This window comes from Rhinolophus hipposideros (genome assembly GCF_964194185.1).
Source record: "Rhinolophus hipposideros genome assembly, chromosome: 20".
NCBI classification, from domain to species: Eukaryota; Metazoa; Chordata; class Mammalia; order Chiroptera; family Rhinolophidae; genus Rhinolophus; species Rhinolophus hipposideros.
The window spans coordinates 30,418,564-30,432,033 of NC_138066.1; the positions used below are offsets into that span (position 1 = coordinate 30,418,564).

General features: G+C 39.6%; 1 protein-coding gene across 1 annotated transcript in view; it reads left to right on the forward strand.

Annotated features, from left to right (window-relative positions):
* The window catches only part of CA10 (carbonic anhydrase 10), a 444,734-nt gene that overhangs the window by 61,752 nt on the left and 369,512 nt on the right, over positions 1–13,470 (forward strand). The gene's annotated exons all lie outside the window — the stretch shown is intronic.

The following is a 13,470-nucleotide window of genomic DNA, read 5'->3' on the forward strand; positions in this document are numbered from 1 at the left end:
TTCCATTATTTCACACTGACTCCAAAGATACCAGTGATTCTGCTTGTTTCCTTTCTTTTCATTTGACCTAGCCTTGCTGATTGCAAGCTTAAGAGAGATACAACATTTTAGTCCCATTCAAAGCTACTAATTGTGATGGAAAGTTTTATGTGAAATGATGTTAATGCCACAATTGAGTAGCTCATTGATTTTAGAAATTATCAATAGTTTATCAACTGTAGTTTAAAAATTGATTTATTATATCAATACCCTTTTAGTATTCTGAATACAACACATACACATTCTCCTTATCACTATGATTTATGGGAGGCTGAGTGAACCTGGGCATGGACTTGAATCTTGGGGTCTAAAGTTTCTTCCAGTTGTTTTAAAACATGAATAGTTTTAATAGTTACTACCAATGTGATTTATAATATTCATAGATAATATAATACATCTATACCTGATTCCAAGATGATAAATAATAGTAAAAAAAAGGGAAATACAAAATATCTCCTGACTTTGATGAAATGTTCATTTCATGAATTTGTGACATAAGAGAAACATTTACTGGACAGTTACAGTGCTTCCTGTTTAGTTGCCTGTCTGTCAAAAGTTAAAATTATTTTTAAATGGATTAGCATTCTATCATTATTCTTTTGTCTTGAGGTTACCCTAATATTTTTCCTTTAAAAAATAATTACTTACATTTCAATAACAATGTAAATTGCTATAATTTTTGTTTGCAAAGTAATTTAACATATATACTTATGCTTTGTACTGCGACACTGATTTTGCCATGCTGTACTATGGAAAGATTTTTTTTTAAAGGGGGAGAAGAAGTTCTGGGCTTGAAAAAGTTAATTGCAGTATTCAAATAACCAAATGGCCAATAGGAAGGGAATAATTGGGAAATTATGGCATGTTTACTAAAAGGGCCATTATGTGCACATTAAAAAATAAGAATGGAGAATACAACTCAGGAAGAAATGTTTGATGAAAACAGCACAAAACAAAATTATAGCTATACTCTTACAATGACAAAGATTAGAGATTATTTTTTATCCCTTTTATTTTGTGTTAATAACTATCGTTATTATTTAAGTTACATGGTTCTTAATATCTAAGAACTATTTACTATTAAACTTATTTCAGGGAAAAAGTGGAGAGGAGTCTGGAGGTGGGTGTTCCTGTTAAACTCGGGAATAGCCTTTCTAAATGGAGCTTTGCATGTCTTCTTCCCCTTCCTAGATTTAGTAAACAAGCATTTGTTAAACACTATGCCTAGTCCACCTATTACCTGTGTTGCATTATTGTAGACAAGGCACCTCATCTACCCTTGCGATAGTTTTAATTTAGTTAGTCAGGCAGGGCTATAGGAAAATACAAATTAAAAGTATATGAAGAAATTGTTGCAGTCACGAGAAGACTAAGGAGACATGAGCACTAAATGTAAAGTGGGATTCTGGATGAGATCTTAGAACAGAACGAGGACATTAGGTTAAACACCCAAGAAATCTGAGTAAAGTTAACATCCAACAACCAAATTCCATGTCCCTTTTAGTTTCTCTCTATGTATTTTCACATTCTTCTTGGTAACCTCTTGTAAACTCATGGGTTTAAACATCATTTTTATGCCAAAGAGTCATAAACATGTATCTTATCTTGACCTTGCCTCAGACTTCATTCTATTTCTGGGGAGATGCCTACTTGACATCTCCCCAGAAATGCTCATGAGCTATCTCACACAGAACTCTTGACTTCATTTCAGGTCCCAAAGCTACTCCTCTCCCAGTCTCCCTTGTTATCTCAATAACTGTCAATATAGTCACTCAGGCCAAAAAAGATGGCAGTTATCCTTGATTTAGGGTCTTTAACTTCCTTCTTCCAATCTATCACCATGTCCTAGTCACTCTTCCTCTAAAATACATAGTGTGCATTCCACTTCTGTTTTCCCCAACACTGTCCTAGTTGAAGACACCATCAACTTTCTCCTGGACTACTAGGTAAATCATCAAGCTTCATCTGGGACCTCTCTCCCCATGTATCTACTATGACCACTTGTATTTTTCTTGAAAAACCCAAACTTCTTCCTGCCTTCGTAAGGTTTTTGAATCCATCTGAAGTACTATCATTGTTGACCTTTGTGAGTCCAATCTATTTTTGTCATTTAAACCTCAGATCAAGTACCATAACCTCAAAGGCCATCGCTGTCACACAATCTAGTGTGTCCTTCAAGCCACTCTATTACCTCACGTCTTAAATTATACTGCAGAGTACTTATTTCTATCAAATATCTTCCTTATAGTTTAATTCAGTCATCTGCTTTTTCTGTCTCCTCCAATAGAACATCAGTTCTTGGAGAATGGGAATTAGTACTCTAGATGCATAGTATATGGCCTGACAATCATAGGTACTCAATAAATGTTCAATTAATGAAAGTGATAAGTGAGGAATAGACAGTAAAGTTCTGAAATTCAGAGGTAAGGAATTACAGTGAAACTGGAATGATCAAGAGAAGTCTCTTGAAAGGAGCAAGAATTGGTGAGCCTTTGAGGATAAGTAACAGTTGTCAAGAAGAAGTAGACAAAGAGGGAATTCTAGAAAAAAAAAAAGGTAGAGCGAGGCGCGGAGAGAGTAACCAATATGGTATACTTGGGGACAGCAGGGGACAATAGAAGTTTTGTCAGGATTATGAGAAATGAGATCAGGAAGAATAGGAAAAACCAAACTGCAGAGATTCTAGAATACCAGGCTAAGAATCAGCCGTGTTAGGGACTTTCCTCCTGCGGGTTTTCAACGCCAGCTGCCTTGAGCCTCTGAACCATGATCTTAAATTCTAAGCTTTTTAGGTGTCAGTAATAAAGGCTGCTCCATCACCAATTATTTTTTCTTTAACTCCCAACACAAATATAATTTTGATGTCATGTGCTTTGGGTCTGGCCTGATGTGTAAGGTGACTCTAGCTTATATCCATGTTCAGTACTTGGGCACACTTTGTCACCCAGTTAGCCAGTGCAACTTTTGATGATCTGAGTGTTCTGTCTAGTTTTTATGGTAAGTTGGGGTCATGTAGGGTGGAGAGATAGAAATGGTTTTCATCCCTGTCTCACAACTTAAGAAACAGTAAAGAGTGGCAGAGATATAAATACTCTCAGGAATGGCATTTCTTCCCCTCACCACCACCCCCCATGCTTTTAAATGAAATACTTTCAGCTAAATAAAGGCGTTTGGTATGGCTTTGATTTCTGCAGGCAGGGTGTCAGCTCCTGGTGCTCTTCTATCTGTCAAGTGAGTGTGGACCTGTCAACCAACTTGAAAACACTTTTGTCCACACTCCCACTGACCACAAATATAGGCATCACACCAATAAGTCTTTGGATATCGTCTAAAATCTCCCAAGGGCTACTGGAGCTAAACTGCAACCGTATTTCTCCAAAAGTAAGACCTACCTTGGACCATCAGCTCTAATGTGTCTTTTGGAGCAAAAATTAATATAAGACCTGGTCTTATATAAAACCTGGTATTATATTATATTATATTATATTATATTATATTATATTATATTATATTATATTATATTATACTATGCCTGGTATTATATTATATTAGGTTATGTTATGTTATGTTACGTTACGTTACGTTACGTTACGTTACGTTACGTTACGTTACATTACATTATATTATGTTATATTATACCTGGTCTTATATTAAAATAAGACCGGGTCTTATATTAATTTTTGCTCCACAAGACGCATTAGAGTTCATGGTCCGGCTAGGTCTTATTTTCAGGGAAACACGGAATTTTGCAAAATGTACAACTTCACTGCAGCATTTTTCATGCATTTATCCACCTTTTATTGGGCACCTCTTAGGTACCAAGCTTTGCATAAATAATGGAATTTCAAAAGACCACCCATTCTCTGACCTCAAGAAAGTTAAAGTGTAGTGTAAACGAATGACATGAAAACAGATAAGTATGAGGCACTATCTATGTTCTAAAATGTAGGACACATAATATCAAGGGTTCACAAAAGAGAGAGAGACCTACCCGGTGTTGTACAGAATCAAGCACTTGGAGAAGAGCATTATCCTTGGCAGATCCAATGGGTGCCGTACGGTGCACTAAGGAGGTCATTTACATTTCCTCCAGTGAACCATGCTTTGCTCAGTGTACCTACTTCCCATGCAGGGGGAAGAATTGGCCATTAACGGGAAAATAGTGAAGTCCTAAGGATAGGGTATATCGTACTTTTCATCCTGCATCTCACATAAGCAGGACTGTTTGGCCTTCCAACATCTGATGTTCTCCTGATTCAGTAGGCTCAGTGTCTCCTTCCTTGAGTTACCTCCTCAGGCAGAGAAAAGCAGTTTCTGAGAGGAACAACTGTTCAGGGCTCCTACCACCATATTGAAATAAAGTAACCACAACAGGTCATGTGCTCTAATTGCCTCTCCTATCTATTCGATTTCATCTTTTCTTCTCATAAACCACGCAGCACAGATGTTACTCTACTGACCCAGGGCTTGGAAGCTCATTTTTGCAATGTGCATGCTTACAGTTTGGTGCATTTTGACTGGTGGTGGGGGTTTATTAAGCAATCTGCCTTCCCCTACTGGATGCCTTCCCCTACTGGCTCCTCTGTTCGCTCTTGTACTATTTTCTCAGTCATTGCTCTTGAGTTTTGTTTTCTATCAGGTCAAGAGATCACTATAATTTCCACATGGAGATGTTTCACAGTTGTGTTATCTTTGTACCAAAGTTAGTTAAGTTACTTAACTCTGTCTTGCAGCTAATGATAGGGATTGAAATATATATACAAATAGAGGAGCTTTGTAAAAGTTTATCTCAAAATGATGGGAAAGAATTAGCATGTGAAGATATAATGACTTTATCTATGGGAACAAGTAAGATTCCCAAGAGTCATCCAGAAAGGTGCTTTATGGACTTGTGGAAGGAATAAAAGGGCTTCCAACAATCAGTGAGGTCCCTTATGACTGGTTTGAAAAACCCAGTGTAGAGTTGTGGGTGGCATTTATATGAGGCCCCTCCAACTTTGGTGGTTTCGCCCAAAGGAAACGGGGTGAAGGGAGGAAATGGATTTTATGTAGACTTCAGTGACCAATTTCAGGAAGTCTGGAAAAGATTTCATATTACACATACTCTTCTAAAGTACATATGGCTCAGATACTATTTACATGTCACTGGAAACATACATTTTCCAATTCTTTCTGATTTTCTCTTTAAAGTAGTTCACTTCTAAAATTGAGTAGGAAGCAGACCTAGATGGCTAAACAGTTTTTAGCTCTAAGACAGGAATCAGCAAACTGTACCCCACAGGCCAAATCCAGTCCTGTGTCTGTGTTTATAAATAAAACTTTATTGGCACAAAGCCACGCCCATCCATTCATGTATTGCATATGGTGACCTTTGTCCTATAATGGCAGAGATGAGTAGCTGGGACAAAGACAGTATAGCCTTCAAAGCCTGTACTACTAACTATCTGCCATTGACAGAAAACGTTTGCTAATTCCTGTTCTAAGACTCTCTACTTTTTAAAGTGACATTCTTTTTCTGTGCCTCAGTTTCCTCAACCGTATAGGACGAGATTGGAACAGTGAACTCTGTGTCTCTTTCAAAATCCTGAGATTCTGAGTTTTCTTTTGAAACTCAAATGTTCTCAAACTGCCACAGTGAGAAAAAAGAGAATAAAATGGAAATAGGTCTCCTTTACTATCAAGAGAGATGCCCTTGCTATGTATATCTCTTCATCTGGCAGTGATGGCAACTGTTATTGTCAACATTTTTTTTTTTTGATTAGACACCTGGGTTTTTCCTAGGGGCTGGTTGCCTGTTAAGTAAAGAAATCTTGATCCATGGGCAAAGAGAAGCAGAAAACGCAGCAGAAGCTAAAGGTGCTTTCTGGTCTCTGGTATGCTCCGAGGAATTCCCAATCAGTGAGCTCTCTACCCACTGGAAATCAGATACAAACAAGATGACTATTTAGGATCTGGCAGGGAGGAGTTAAAATGGAAATCCAGTACTTCTTTTGGCGCTCTGTCTCAAGCCACTCCTCGGAAGGTAGCAGAACCTGAAATGAAGTACCTTTTAAATGTGTGTCCTGTCTTTCAAATTGCCAAACAGTATGAGGCCAGACTGGACACACAAGGGCATTTGAAAACATTACATAAAACACCTTCATTTTCTTCAATTCTCTCCTGCAGTGAGCCTATTTTGTAACTGATAGACATCAAATGGGCCCCCCACACCTGCGGACTGATTTCTGCAGGGTGCATTTGGGTCTTTCACAGTGATGTCAAAGGACATTAACAGAAATTCTGCAGTTCTGTCATTATAACAGACTTGATTCAGTTGGTCTGATTGTCTTGCCACCTGCTAAAATCTTACATAAGTCCACTTCTGAATGGTAGTTGAAGAAGAAATGACTGGAGATGAAGAGAGAGCAAAGTGTTTTGCAACGTTCTGAATGAAACCGAGGTTTTCAGTGATACTTTTGTTACTTGTAACACTTTTTTTATGTATTTTATTTATTTTTAAATTTATTGGGGTGGCATTGGTTAATAAAATTATATAGGTTTCAAGAGTACAATTATATAATATATCATCTACATATTGCATTGTGAGCTCACCACCCAAAGTCCAATCTCCTTCCATCACCATATATTAGACCCCCTTTTCTTTGCCTTGCCCCTGCCCCCCTTACCCTCTGGTAACCAATGAACTGTTGTGTCTACGAGTTTTTGTTTGTTTGATTGGCTTTTTGGTTTGTTGCTTTGAGTTTTATATCCCACATGAGTGAAATCATATGGCTTTCTAATTTTTCTTCTTTTTTTAAGATTTTCATTAAAATATAGATAACATACAATATTAGTTTCAGGGGTAAACCATAGTTATTCAACATTTAGATACCTAAAGAACAGATCACCATGATAACTCATTTGATACCATACTATGCTATCACAATATTATTGACTATATGTCCTATGCTTATATTTCCATGACTTGTTTTATGCCTGAAATTTGGACCTCTTATTCCCCTTCACTTCCCCCCCCCTTTTTAAATTTTTTAATTACAATTGACATTCAATATTATTTGATATTAATTTGGTGTATACAGCATAGTGTTTAGACATTTATATAATGTAAGAAGTGATCTCCCTGACTAGTGTAGTACCCACCTGGCTCTATACATAGTTATTACCATATCATTGACTATATTCCCTATGCTTTACACTACATCCCCATGACTCTTTTGTAACTACCAATTTGTACCTTTTAATCCCTTCACCTTTTTCACCCTGTCTCCAACCCCCTCCCATCTATCACCCCAACAAATCTAGTACCCATCTGACACCATACATAGTTATTACAATAGTATCGACTATATATTCCTTATGCCATACCTTCCAATCAATTTGTACTTCTTAATCCCTTCCCCCTTTGCAGCCACACCCCCAACTCCCCTCCCATCTAGCAACCATAAAAATGTTTTCTGTATCTATGAGTTTGTTTCTTTTATTTTGTTTATGTTGTTCTTTAGATTCCATATATAAGCAAAATCCCATGGCATCTGTCTTTCTCTGATACTCCACTCAGCACAATACCCGCCAGGTCCATCCACGCTGCCGCAGATGGCAAGATCCCATTCCCTTTCATGGCCGAGCAATATTCCATTGTATATATGTGCCAGCTCCTCTTTATCCTTTCCTGTATAGATGGACACCCAAGTTTTTTCCACATCTTGGCTACTGTAAACAATGCTGCAATGAACATATGGATGCACACATCCCCTCAAAGTAGTGTTTTGGATTTCTTCGGATAAATACACAGACATGGGATTACTGGGTCCTTCCTTGTCTCTTGTGATAGCCTTTGTTTTAAAGTCTATTTTGTCTTATATAAGTATTGCTACCCCAGCTTTTTGTTTGTTTATTTCCATTTTCATGAAATAACTTTTTCCATTCCTTTTCTGTCTGTCTGTGTGTGTCTTTCAATCTGAAGTGAGTCTCTTGTGGGCAACATATGTAAGGGTTTTCTTTTCTTATCCATTCAGCCCTCCGATGTCTTTTGATTAGAGCATTTAATCCATTTACATTGAAAGTAATTGTTGGTAGATATGTAGCTATTGCCATTTTATTATTCATAATTTTTATTTTATTTTTTCATCTTAAAGAAGTCTCTCTAACATTTCTTATAATACAGTTTGGTGGTGATGAACTCCTTTAGCTTTTTCTTGTCTGGGAAGCTCTTTATCTGTCCTTCGATTTTAAATGATAGCTTTGCTGGGTAGAGTACCATTGGTTGTAGGTTCTTGCTTTTCATCATGTTGACTACTTTGTTCCAATCCCTTCTGGCCTGCAAAGTTTCGTTTGAGAAATCGGCTGACAATCTTATGGGGGCTCCCTTAGTTGCCTTTCTCTTGCTGCTTTTAGGATTCTCTTTTTGTCTTTAACGTTTGCCATTTTAATTACACTGTGTCTTGGTGTGGGCCTGTTTGGGTTCATCTTGTTTGGGACTCTGCATTTCCTGGACTTGTCAGGTTAGAGAAGTTTCAGTCATTATCTCTTAATAGGTTTTCAGTTCCTTGCTTTCTCTCGTCTCCTTCTGGTACCCCTGTGATCTGAATATTATTACACTTTATGTTGTCCCAGAGGTCTCTTAAATTATCCTCATTTTTTTGGATTCTTTTTTTCTTTTTGCTGTTCTGAGTATTTTATCTACCTTGTCCTCCAAATTGCTGATTCAATCTTCTGCTTCATCTAATCTGCTGGTGATTTCTTCTCGTGCATTCTTCATTTCAGTTATTGTATTCTTCATTTCTGACTGGTCCTTTTTTTATGCTTGGTATCTCTGTTGAAGTTTTCACTAAGTTCCTTGAGCATCTTTATAACCATTGTTTTGAACTCTGTCTCTGGTAGATTGCTTGCTTCCATTTAGTTTGGTTATTTTTCTGGAGTTTTCTCCTGTTCTTTCATTTGGGACACATTTCTTTGTTTCCTCATTTTGGCTGCCTTTATGTGTTTGATTTTATGTATAAGGTAGATCTGCTTTGTCTCCTAGTCTTGGCCAGGTGGCCTTATATATTAGGTGCCCTGTGGGGCCCTGGTATAGTCTCCCTGGTCACCTGTGCCGGGTGCTCCAGGAGTGTCCCTTGTGTCAGTTTTCTGTGCCCTCCTATTATAGCTGAGCCTTGATTGCTATTGGCATGTCTGTAGGTGGCATTAGCCCTCAGGTTCATTGGCTATGGGGTTTGGCCACATCCACAGCTTATAGGCTGCTGTACAGGGCGCTTACCCCACTGAATAGGATTCACCCCAGATGGCTCTGGTGCCTGTTGAGACCACCTTTTGTGTATGCTGCTTGTGGGGCTAATTGGGTAATGCTCTGTTATGGTCTGAAGCCCACCTCCAAGTATGTTGGTGCTGAGGCCTTTTGGGATGGCTCTGGGGCAGGCCCAGGTCACCCACTGCCTGTGACTGGTTGGAGACTACCTGGTAGCAGCTATAAAGCTATCTGCAGTTGCGTCGTGCAGGGTCTCTGGTCCCGCTCCCCATACACCAACACAGGATATGGTGAGGCCAAAAAGAACAACGGAGCCATAGATAGGGGGTTTATATTCCTATGTTCTTGCTGGTGGCTGGGTTGGAGATACAGGAAGCAAGCTCCACACAATGCACAATCCACCATCTGCTTCTCTGCCAATGAACCAAACTCCTAATGTAGCCACAGCAGTTATATTAGTAGCTAATGGCTAACCTGTAACCCCTAATGGCCACCCAGCCACAGTGGATGGCCATCTGATTATAGCTGATGGCCATCTAATAACTAAGCCAGCACCTTTCCACGTGAGGCCAACATCCTGGAAACTGCTCTCTGTGACTCTGTCCCCACAAGTTGTTTGCTGCTTGTGCTAAATTTGGAGGTTCATGGGAGAGAACACACTGCAAACTGAGGACAGCTACCACCAGTACCAGGCCTGGGATAGCTCTGCAAAAAGCCAGGACACCTGGAGGCCTGCGGCCACCTACCGGCTTCTCTAAGGTTCAACCATTGATAAAGCTTCGTACAGTATCCAAGTTGGGTGAAGCAGGGTCTCAGGGAATCACTAGAGTGGGAAGAGTTGTGGTTAACAGGTTAATGTAGACTCTGGTTTGGTGCCAGTGCTGAGCCTGGAGCTACTAAACAAAAGTCTCTGAGCACACCTGAGGCCAGATGCCACCCACCTGGGGCCTGTGGTCTCTCCAGTAGTTTTCCAAGAAAGAATGCTATGTGGGAAGGGCTGGCTGCTCACGGGAAAATGTCTCCATCTCTGGGGGAGTTGGGTAGGGCGGGTTCCCAGTGAGTCAGCAGTTTGGAGCAGTGGAGCTCATTAGACCAATCAGATTCAGATTTAGCCATATGGGGGCGGGCTCAACACAAGAAAGATGGCGTCCGCTTGCTGGCTGCAAGAGAGGAAGATCCCACACAGGGAAAATGGTGACTGTCCTCCAGCCCTCTCCAAAGCCACAAACCTCAGTCTTTCCCAGCCCCCCCCCCCCCCCCTCCTTCCATATGCCTCCAACACCTCCCGAGTCACTGGCAGCCTTCAGAGTCAGGAGCATGGAGCTCTAACAGCCTGAGCCACCGGGCCGGCCCCAATATGCCCTGTTCTTCAGCAATGCAGATACTGTGTAAATAAAGGGAAGGTGGTTCTTCATTTTGTTCCAAACTTTGCCAAGAGTTGTTCACTATTTTGGAAAATCACAGCACTGTGAGCAATGCCATTTTTGGATTCTGCAATCTGCAGTACAGTACAACTTTATTATTTGTACCTGTTTCAGTCAAGTATCCAACCTCTTCATTTTAACATCTAGTATATCATTCATACCCAAATATTTATAAGTTGAAATATATAATATCTTATTATAAATTGCATTCTCTGCCTTTGACTTTTTTTACAGTTAAAGCATGACATGGATTATTGATATTTTTTTTAATTAAGTGTGTAAATGAGCAGTCAATAAACTTTTTCAGTAAAGAACGATGTAGGAAACATTTTAGGCTTTGTAGGCCCAGTGGTCTCAGTCACATCTATTCAGCTCTGCTGTTGTAGTGAGAAAGTGCCATAGACAATGTGTAAATAAATAAGTGTGGCCCTGTTCCAATAAAATTTGACTTATAGATACTAAAATTTGCCTTTAATGTAATTTTCATGTCACAGTATCCTTCTTTAATTTTTTAAAAACTATTTAAAAATGTAAAATCAGTGTTAGCTCTTGGGCAGGACCGAAACAGTCATTGGACCATCTTTGGTTGGCAGCCAATACTTTGCCAATCTCTGCTCTAGTGAAGCATGATCAAGCATTTTTACACATTAAAATATATATTATTATCCATTGCATTTTTTTTATTTATTCTTTATATGATAGCTAAAGCACTATGTTGACCCTTTGAAATAAATGTGCGTAAATCCGGTAAACAAAACTTTTTGTAAAATGACTTGGTAAAAAAATTTAATGTAACACAGCAATTTTTGAGTGCTGTGCAGATCCTTACTTAGAATGATAAAATATATACAAGAGAGCGTGGCTTCCCACACAGCTGGCTCTGAGAATAAAAAGTGAAGGCTGTATTTATGGTTTAAATTGTTCAATGACAGGCAGCAAACCTGATTGGATGAAATCCTGATTGGTCAGGCCTAATGGTCTCCTGGCTGACTTCAAATTCCCTTGTCTTTCCCCAGTGCTATAAATAAATGCCTGTCGTCTCTGTTGACTTCCAGTTTTATCAAAACTCAGAAGTTCCTGTCTTTGATAAGGAAAATCAATCCTGGCTCATCTCTAATACAGAGCTGTTAGGTGGTGTCCCATAGTTTCATGCTTTTGAGCTTTCAGAAATGCAGATCTTTTCCAGGCATGGGATATCCTCCATGTCCAACAGAGCTAAGCTGTAATACCAGAGTTGTGGTGGTCTTTGTTTGTTTGTTTGTTTGTTTTTAGTAGGATATACTGTCCGTGAATTTAATTATCATCAAGATGAACATTGCAAAGTGTTTGTTTCAAAACAGGGCCACTGTGTCTGAGTGAATTAGGGATTCCCCCTCTTGCTCCTCTGAGTGTCCTCTGATGAGTTGGGAAGGAACTTGAGGCTGGATCATGCAATGTCAAGGCCTGAGGGAGAATCAGAATCGTTCTGAACTCTAAAGAAATGTCCTTTGTTCACCTCCTTCATGAACTTTGCAAGCATACAACTCTTTTTATTTTTTTTAAAGATCATTGCTTTTTTTTCTTTCTTTTTTTTTTTTTAAAGATTTTATTGGGGAAGGGGTACAGGACTTTATTGGGGAACAGTGCGTACTTCCAGGACTTTTTTCCAAGTCAAGTTGTCCTTTCAATCTTAGTTGTGGAGGGCGCAGCTCAGCTCCAGGTCCAGTTGCCGTTGCTAGTTGCAGGGGGCGCAGCTCACCATCCCTTGCGGGACTGGCACTCTTGTGGTTAAGAGCCCACTGGCCCATGTGGGAATTGAACCAGCACCCTTCGGAGTTAGGAGCATGGAGCTCTAACCACCTGAGCCACCGGGCTGGCCCCCAAGCATACAACTCTTGATCTGGTTTCTCAATTTGGTCAGGCCTAAAGGTCTCCTGGCTGACTTCTGATCTCCTTGTCTTTCCCTGGTGCTACAAATACTTAGAGTTACTGTTGACTCTTCCACTTGGCTCCCTGGTTGGACAGAACCTCTGCAGCCTCTGCTCTCAGGACACTATTCCCTTTGCCTGCTGCCCCGGAACAGATACAATGGCTTTCAATTCAGCTGCCTTCAGTATCTTCCTCAAGGACTGTGGGGACATACGGACTCTCTCCATGACACATGGGAATTCAAAGTACTGGGAAATCCACTGTACTTTGATGCACCTTGAAATGTGATATTTTCCCAGAGCCTTAAATAGGTTCTTTGTCCCTCTTCTATTTGTTTCTCATGTCTCCTAGCCCCACTGTCAACTCCAGAAAAAGCAGGCTTGTCTTTCACTTGTCCTATGTCACAAACCCTCTTTCATCACACAACTGCGAGCCTCAGGTGTCTTAACATCATAGGCAGAAAAGGTATCTTCTGTATTGTGGAGCTAAGCGATCACAGCTCACATGGAAGCCAAAGGAATTTAGCAAATCCCCACTCTACACAAAGTTTTGCTTTCAAACCCATTGTCTTGTACCATTCTCTCTAACCCAGAATGTTGAGTCTGAAAAAGGACACTGAAAAGGGAACAAGATTTAAAGAAAGGAAATTAAAAATTTGCTGTAGACTGGCCAAATTACAAGTATAGTAGACATTGCCTTATTTTCCTCCAATGAGACTGAGGGCTGAAATATGAATGCAGTTTAATTAGTAAGAGGATCAATGCAAGTTTATATGTCACCTATACTTTGGGATGTACACCCACATGGAATAGAATTACCCTAATTCACCCATCAACTGTCATAAATGTCAAAGAT